The 8,945-nt window shown below is 40.9% G+C and overlaps 1 protein-coding gene across 1 annotated transcript in view; it reads left to right on the top strand.

The window, feature by feature from the left end:
* Nucleotides 1-2,042: 2,042 nt before the first annotated feature.
* The window catches only part of arhgef19 (Rho guanine nucleotide exchange factor (GEF) 19), a 22,173-nt gene continuing 15,270 nt past the window's right edge, over nucleotides 2,043-8,945 (top strand). Inside the window, 1 exon segment of the mRNA XM_063885278.1 lies at nucleotides 2,043-2,365. The gene's annotated coding sequence lies outside the window, so the exon portion shown is untranslated.

Below are 8,945 nucleotides of genomic sequence, written 5' to 3'. Positions count from 1 at the left end.
CTTCTCCTCCTCTTCCTCCTCACCCTTTATTCACCCTATCCTGCACGCTCTCCTCTTTTTTAATACACACTCACTCTGTCTTTCCCTCCCTTTTCGTCTCTCTTAGCCACATTCACCTTGTGATTGTTATGATTGCTGTGCGTTCCTCTGCCAGGGCCTGCAGGAAGAGTGAGTTAGTACTTGTCAGCGAGCGCAGGTATGCACTGTGGACACCGGCTGCCGGGGCGAGGAAAAAGACGCTTGTATGTACTGGCTGCAGAGCAAAGCTCCAAATCAGCCACAAGGTAATGATGCAGCAAACAACACGCTGCGCCACGGCCAGAAAAATGCAGAAAACTAGTTCCTAAAATCCTTTTGTCTTCATTTCTGATGAAAAATGTATAATTTTTTTAAATGTTAAGATATTCTGTAGAGATGTTATCAAATCAAGTACATCACAATGTGTAAAATGTATTTTTTATGCACAGTTACAAAAGAATCAAACATAGGTAATACAATTCATTGTAATGAAATATAAGGACTTTATCAGAATTGTATCTGGATTCATTCCACTATGCTGATAATCAATACTGTTTAAAGATAACAATCCTTGGGCAGATTTTATGTTACTCATCAGCAAGTAAACAACAGCCAAACGAATCAGTATGATACCAGGATGAGACATACTTCATTTTCAACAATGGGAATTTTCAGCTTGGGCAACAGTGCTACTCAAGCTGCAATCACAATAAACCAAAACTCAGTAACAGTGCCTTGTAAAATAAAGTATGTGTAAATTCATTAAAAAAAATCAATCAAAAATAAACAATTACTTTAGTTGAAGAAAAAAAGGTTAAAATACACAACACCAACATATTGTGACTACAAAGTATGTGAAGGTCTATGAAAAAAATCTGATTTTCTGTTGAAAACTACGAGTTAAGAATGGCAGACAACCAAGATAAATGGCTTAAATAGTATATTGCTGGGATTGTAAAAACAAGTTACAGGTTTAATTTAACACAATCATTTGATACAATTGTTTAAATAAAATATTGGTCACTTTAAGGCTTACTGGCGACACAAAGCGGGAAAAGCTTTAAGGTCAGCTACTTAAAGGGGCCTTATTACACTATGCTTTTTAGGGGTTTTCCCTTTCCTGTCTGCTTAGGCTGAAATCCAAATTTCCTTCCCAAAAAGGAGTTTCTCCCCCACGCCTGAAACGCCTCTATTGAACTTCTTTGTTTACTTCCTTAACATAGTGACATCACCACTCACGCTTGTAATGGCTATGGCTCCAATGCATTGTACGTGATATGCATAGGGGTGGGATATCTCTCATTGGTTGACCAATCACAACAGCCAGCTTTTATTTTACACTATACATTATATCAAACAAAAATGTTCTACTGAGATCACTATTGACTAATAAAGCTCTGAACCCTTTAGTCTCATGGTGTCCTTTAAAAAAACATGGGCATCATAATAAGATACTGCTGTGTAACATAGTGTCCCGAGGTAACCCCCCCCCGATCATTCTTTTCATGTTTGATTAGTGAACCTAGTTGATACAGCAGCAATCAGAGGGCACCGCGAGTGATGAGAGAGGTATGCCATAGCGGCTTCATTCTGTCAACAACTCACAGACTTCCGTTTAGTGTAAGTTGCACAAAAAGATAAAGGCATTTTGAACAAAGAATCTGCACATGCATGTATGCGAATACATAAACATGCACAAAGACTAACATGTGTACCTTTGCATTATATTGCTTGTTGTAAATGCACACCTCAGATTCATACAACACCAGTCCATAAACATACACAATGCTCGCTGATAAAGTGCACACTCCCCCAAGGAGCAACAGTGCTCCCTCCCTGTCTCTTTCTGTCTTGAAGCAGGTGCTGAAATGAGACACTAAATAACTATTAGGAGTTAGAGGAAGGGCAAGAGAGGGGGAGGAGAATAAGAAAAAATGAGAAAGCACTTCCCCAACAGTAGCAGAGAGCGAGGGAGGGAGGGAAAAGGAGTGAGAGGGAAGGGAGAGCAGAGGAGCTTAGAGAAGGGATCTGCATTGTAAGTAGCTGTGAGAGCAGCAGCAAGTGGTGGCTGTTTTTCAGCCTGTTTTTGTTTTCCCAGAGGGACGCGGCACAGTGAACAAGAACAAGGAGAAGAACCAGGCAGAAGATTTTAAAGAGTCTCAGCTGAGATTGAAAAGAAAGAAACTGAAGGAGAGGACGAGAGGAAGAAGGTGGCAAGGGAAGCCGGGAGGAACACAAGGCAGCAATGGATAGCAGTGTGGCTCAGCCTGACCCTGGGATAGCTTGGATTCACACACAGCTGCTGGCAGCCAGCCAGCAAACACACTAGGCTGCTAACACCGATGAGGTACAGTACTCAAAAATCTGAGGATTTCTGTTGCTGAGTGAAAGTTGAGCTGTGTATGCCTGAGAGTGCTTTGTGTGGTGCACTTGGGACAAAGTAGAGTTGTGCAGGTTGTCAGGTGCACTTAAACATTTATCAGGACTGCTGCTTGCCTGGATATTGTTTTGTCTAACTAACAAAACAAGCTTTTGGGACATATTACTTCAACACATGCATGTGCAATTCAGTGGACAATAGGATTAAGATCTGACAGTTTTACCAATGTTCTCTCTTTCATGAAACACAAAACCAAGGATAGCTATATGCACATGTCCTGCCAGTGGGATGATTATCCTCATTATTCATATATTCTGTTGGAAGGTGTCGCTGCTTGCATCGATTAATATTTCATGCAGCTCCCTAGGCAAGTGCACACTAAGGTGAGCCCTGATTGTGATGGTTACAGTGCAGCAGTGAGTTGTTGCAGAGCGGGGCAGGTAAGTGCATGTCTGCAGTATGTCGGATGAGGGGTTGTTAAAAAACTGTACATGGCTGTTCTCTTTTAGAAGGACACTTTAGCATAAGAACACCTGACAGTGCTAGTTAACTAGCGTGTGTGTGTGTGTGTGTGTGTGTGTGTGTGTGTGTGTGTGTGTGTGTGTGTGTGTGTGTGTGTGTGTGTGTGTGTGTGTGTGTGTGTGTGTGTGTGTGTGTGTGTGTGTGTGTGTGTGCATTTCCTGGAGGCAGTACACAGTGTTTTTCTTTTTTCTTTTATGGTTTACTCATGTGGAGCCTACAACTGAGCGTTTACACAACTTCATGAGGGTTAGGCAACAACGCATTTATGACTTCCAGCAGGCGGTTATGATTTTAAATTCTGGGGAAGCTTCTCTGTTCTTCTCAGCATGCAAGTTCTGACACATTTCTAAAACCCATTACCACCTAGAACTAAAATAGATATATAAATAGCTGAGAGGAAAATATTTTGGAAAAAAAAGTGAAACAATTCTGATATTCTCTAATCTTTGCACCTAAACTGTCTACAATAGTGTAAACTAAATATTTGTGCGTAATTGGACTGTTGGTCAAGCAAAATTACTGGGGACACACCCTTTGGCTCTGACAAATTGGTTTGTGACTATTCTTTTGATGTTTCATTAACGAAACAAATGTCGATTAATAAATAGTCAACAGTTAATAAATGATGAAAGTTATCTGTGGTTGCAGCCCTTCCACCTTCCAGACTCAACGTCTTCCAGACTGCATCGGGGCTGAGGTGATGGCTGCCCTTGTTGTCTGCCATCCCGATGACTAAGTGTATTGTCATGCCAGTTGACTGCTGCTGTTTGTACTGATAGTCTGGAGGTAAATATTTGGACTGGAGTGCAACTAGACAGCTGTGGGTGTTTTCTTGGATTATCTGATTTACTACGGTATGTCTGGACTGGAACGCGCCACCTGCACATTGGGCGGACGTGTAGCAGCATAAATCAGGACCTTGAACTCTTTTACTGCAGCTTATTACAGGCTGGAGATCCCCTGTGCGATGGCTGACTTCTGATAACTATTTTTCTGAAAAGTCCTCAAACTGAGGGAAAAAATAAGATTTACGATAAGTGATTTGCTTTAGCCGGGTGATTACCTGCGAGCACACTCCTGTACATTTCATTTCTCTTTGCATGCCCGTATCACACACAGATTTATAACTCATCACATGGCCCCTCTCTCATCCTATTATCTCCCTCCCCCGATATGTCTGGAGAGCACCTGCCCCATCACCTGCCTTCCAGACAGCCACTGTCTGCGTATGCATATTGTGTGGAGAAGCGTTCCAGGATGCCACACCTTGCCCTCTTCTCCAAGCCCCCTGGGAAGTGAACCGAAATTTTAGTTGTGGCCAAACGGAGATATTACAACTTCTGTGTCTTCATTGATGTCATTGGGCCCAAAAATACCATTTACCATCAACTTTCATTGGAAAAAAGACGTCTGTAATTCATTATATATATTTTTGAGCTATTTAAATTCCCAGTACTAAGTCTTGAAGTACCATAATATAAAGCAGTGTGTCCTAAAAGTTATAAAAAGTGCTAAAAAGCCGAATTCAGAAGAATGTAAGTGGAGCTTAAAGAGAATATATCATGCTGTTTAATGTATTGTAATTTCAGTCTGCTCCTATTGGTTAGCTGGCCGACTGTTGTGATTGTCAACCACATAGAAATATCCCGCCCATTAGCCTATCATGTACAATGTGTTGAATCACTAGCCAATAAAAGCGCGATTGTTACTTGGTGATGTCTTTATGTTAAGGAAGTAAACAAAGGAGTCCAATGTGGGAGTATGCTCTATGAGTCCAGTACCCAGATCATCCTGGAATTTGTGTCCTCAAGTCCGGCCGTTTTTGGCTTCAAGTGTCACTGAGCAACGCTCATTGGAACGAACCTATGGGGAGGCCCTGCCTCCACTTCTGTATCCAGTTCTCTTTATATATCCATGCTCTTGTACCACAAACTGTTATGCAAATGCCACTTGTGCTTCTTACGTAGTTTGCACCTTTTTCTTTCAAAAACTCAGCTAAAATCAATAGGCATCATTGACTTAAAGAAACCTGCACTTTAAGCATCAGTGATACCGAGGGTCTGTCACTTTCCAGCCCTTGTTCGGCTTGCGTGCTAAATTGCAGCGTCCTTAATAGCCCATAATAGCAGCCCTCGCTCCTTCACATGCATAGTGGAACTGCTTTGTTGTCTCCTGCCTCGATTTAGTGGTCAATTTCAGAGGAATGAGCATGCGAGTCATCCGGGGAATGTGGAAAAATATCTCCAGAGTTGGACATGAACTTGTCTTTGCTATAAAAGAGACCACCTACTGAGTAAAACCCTGTGCATTCACCTAACAATAATACCGTAATGTGGCAGCTTTGATTTGTTTCAGATAAATTGATTTCTAAGACAAACAAAGAGCTCTAAACCTTTTTAAGGCAGCAGTGCACAGGCTCTGTCACTTATTAGTTAATCTGCGTGTCAGAGAATACTTGGCCCATGCATGAAGGTTGAAACAGCCGAAACTGGAGCCCAGAGGCGATGTGTGCTGAGCACTGCCCCAGCTGAGTTTCTGCACACCTGTCTATCACTGCAGCCCGCAGGTTATTGTGACTTGGCCAATAAGACGCTGTGCATGTTTCACATTACTACTCATGCAACATAATAATTTTCTGGCTCAGGAGGCGTTTCTTTGTATAAAAAAAGTTGGTTTTCTTTGCGTCTTTGCTGTTTTTGAAACAGAAGCAACTTTTTCTTCAGTGTCTTCAAGTCATTAAGCTTTCTTTTAATTCATGGAGTTAATGTTGATGACGCTGCTGTTGTTCAGAGTTTGGTTTAGAACTGTTTTATAGCTTTAGCTCTGGGGTAAAGTGGAATCATTTGTGGATGGTCAGTTCTTCAGGTGTGTTCCACTTTTAGCAGATCATGTTTCAAAACAGCGAGCAGCCCGGGTCAGTGGGCAGCTTGTCCGTACTTGTCCACATAATAAAAGCAAGAAGTAGGGTGCAGGAGAAGGAGGGTGAGGGGTGAGGAGAAACTGCTGGTGCACAGCTGGGGGAAAAGTGGAGCAGAGGGCTAGAGAGGAAGGGAGCGTGAGTAAACACAGGAGCAGATCAATATATTAGCAATTTGTTGTAAAGTAGGTCAGCCTCTCGAGAGCACAGTGGTGAAGGATCACATGGAATCAAAGTGCTCTGAGTGACAGCAAACCAACACCTCTTTTTTTTATTATCAATTCCAGCAAGAAAATGTAAAAGCCTGGAAGAAAACTATAGCAGAGACATGAATGATACACCTTTGTCGAGGGTAATCGCTGCAAAGCTTCTAATAATAATATAATTGCTCTCTCAGCAGAAAAACAATCGCTGGTAAGTTTGAGAGTCGATTAAAGCATTAGGCTTGGCACTTTTGATTTATGACTGACTCAAGCTGTTAAAAGAGGAGCTTGGGGATATTGTATGTTTCCTTAAGTCCCACAAAATCAACAATGCATAAAACCATCCCTTAATACTTGCTTCATCCCTACTCTCTCTTCGGCTCTCAGCTCCAAGTCCATTGGTTCCTACTAAAAACATAAAAGCATCACAAGCTAAGATTTACTTTTGATTAAGGCTGAATAGTTCCCTTAAACGGCTGCTGCCGTTGTTGTTGTTGTTGTCGTTGTTGTTGCTGTTGTTGTTGTTTTTTACTTACAAGCATTCCTTTACACTTAATGAACATACTATATAACATGATGTGCTCTTTGGAGTATATACAGCAGCAGGATGTTGTATGGAGGATTGACCAAAAATAATGTACAGTTTGTGTTCATGGTAATGAAGGAAATGCCCTCACTGCAACAGTGTGTGCATTGATGTGAATGGTTTTTGTACAACAATGGAGCTCTATGTCACAGACGATTGGGTTTTTGGTCATTTCATGGGAATGGTTTAGCATAAATATAGATCACCAGCCTCACTCTTCAAATCTTGATTTTGTTTTTCAACCAAAATTGCCCAAAAAGTTGCCATTTGCTCGAGAATTGCTTCTTAAAAAGGCATCACCCTTGGCTCTGAAATATAGGGATGTTCATTCAACCTTTTTTTCCTATTCCACAGATTATTTAAAACAAACATAACCATTACTTGGTGGACTTAAAGTGTAAGTTTGCAGGCCTTTGAAACATAAAAAATGTTATATAAAATGGTAGTTGAGTAAGATTACTTTTTTTTCGTGATGGAGTGATCTTCATATGTCCTGGTAACCTGACAAAACATCGTAGATCAGCACTCCTTTTCGTAGAGTCTCATGGCACACAGGTAAATATCGCCTGTCACAGGGTACTGATTATGAGATTTTCTGGATTTACTGCGCGTTGGATCCTTGGCCCTCTATCCACTCGGTAGCTTTTGCGACTTATGACAAAGCACCATAATTACACAAGGTTATTTCCATAAGTTTGTCAATAGCTCCTTTGTGTCTTTCCTATCCTGGCTGTGAGTCCTATCTGCAGTTGTTATGGTGGCAGAGGGAAACGGGGGAGGGGAGGTTAAAGGTCCAAAAGACTTGACGTTTACGTGTGACATGGTCGCCATTTTTTCAGGCTTTTAAACAATAGTTTGCCGGTAGTCCGTTCTAAGTTAGAGGGGAATCCCAGCGGGTGAGGCGAGGTCAGGGAAGGTCTCTCCACGTCTTGTCACTTTCAATCAAACACAGATTGCAGACACACAGTCAGGTGGGCCCTCTGAGTGTCATAGTTGTGTGTGATTGCAAGGCAGGTTGTCAGTGTTCGTCTTAGTTGCGTCTCCGAAGGTCGCGGGTTAGGTTGCCCTGAGGCTGCAGAGGAGGATTAGGAGGGCCTGCACCGTGTGTAAACATTTGGGTAACCTCCACGCACCTCCCAAATAGCCTCTGGGGTGCTCACCTGTCTCAGTGGGTGGAGGAGAGAAGAGGAACGAATACCAACAAACTCCCTGACCTGAATTCAATCAAGCATTCTCTCACCATTCAGGCGTCTGATTTTCCTCAAATGCAGCTCGGTGCTTCACTTTGACACCTGGAGCGCTTTCTCTGATTGGAATCTGAGTCTCGCTGCTGAGCTTGTTTTGATTGAGAGATTTAGATAAAGCCCATTGATATACCAAGAAGACACCTTTTGGCTTCCCATCCAGTTGTTCCAGGTGTTCATTTGAAATACTGCATAGAAAAAAATAAGTTATCAAGTGTCGGGGATCAGCTGGTTTGAGGAAAATCACTTTGCAAATGCTGTTCATAATAGGAGACTTATGGGAGATATTGTATCAGAATCAGAATACCTTTAATAATCCCACAGAGGGGAAATTTTCTTTGTTACAGCAAAAAGACAGTTTAATGTTACACCCAAGATACTAAAAATATATATATATATATACAAGAATCTCACAATTGCAAAATACAAAAAAAAAAAAGTATATCATGTGTTTCTGTTTAATGCAGAACCACATTCATTGACAGAATACCTGCCGGCCTCAAACAAGCACGAAATATTTAGCAGTGTCTGAACTTTGTCAACAAGTTCCTAGTTGCCCCTTAATTGTTTTTATGTCTACACATCATAATTTGCATCGAAATACTGTACCTGATTCAAACCAGCACAAGAATCCCAAAAGATGCGGTGGAGATTTAAGATGTTTTAACTACACAACAGTTGTGGAAAGTAATTGCGTACAATTGCTTGAGTAATTCAGTGAAGTGACATTTTTAGATATTTGTATTCTGCTTGAGTATTTCTAATTTATGCTACTTCTATTCTACTATATCTAAGAAGGAAATATTTAGCTTTTTACACAAATGCATTTATCAAACTGCTTTAGTTACTTCCAATTATTAATACAAAATATAGTTCCCTAACACATCATTATGTATTATACAAATGAAACTAATCAGCAGCAACACATTAATGCATCAAACACAATAATCTAATACCTTAATATATATAATTCTTGAATGGTCCATTCTCTAACAAGTGCTATAACCTTTTGTACTTTAAAATATTTTGTCTCTAATATTTTGAAAGCATGATTTGTCCTCGTAACAGAGTATTT

Source organism: Eleginops maclovinus, chromosome 1 (genome assembly GCF_036324505.1).
Source record: "Eleginops maclovinus isolate JMC-PN-2008 ecotype Puerto Natales chromosome 1, JC_Emac_rtc_rv5, whole genome shotgun sequence".
Lineage (NCBI taxonomy): Eukaryota > Metazoa > Chordata > Actinopteri > Perciformes > Eleginopidae > Eleginops > Eleginops maclovinus.
Note: the sequence above shows the minus strand (reverse complement) of the source record. Positions and strands in the feature narration are given on the sequence as shown.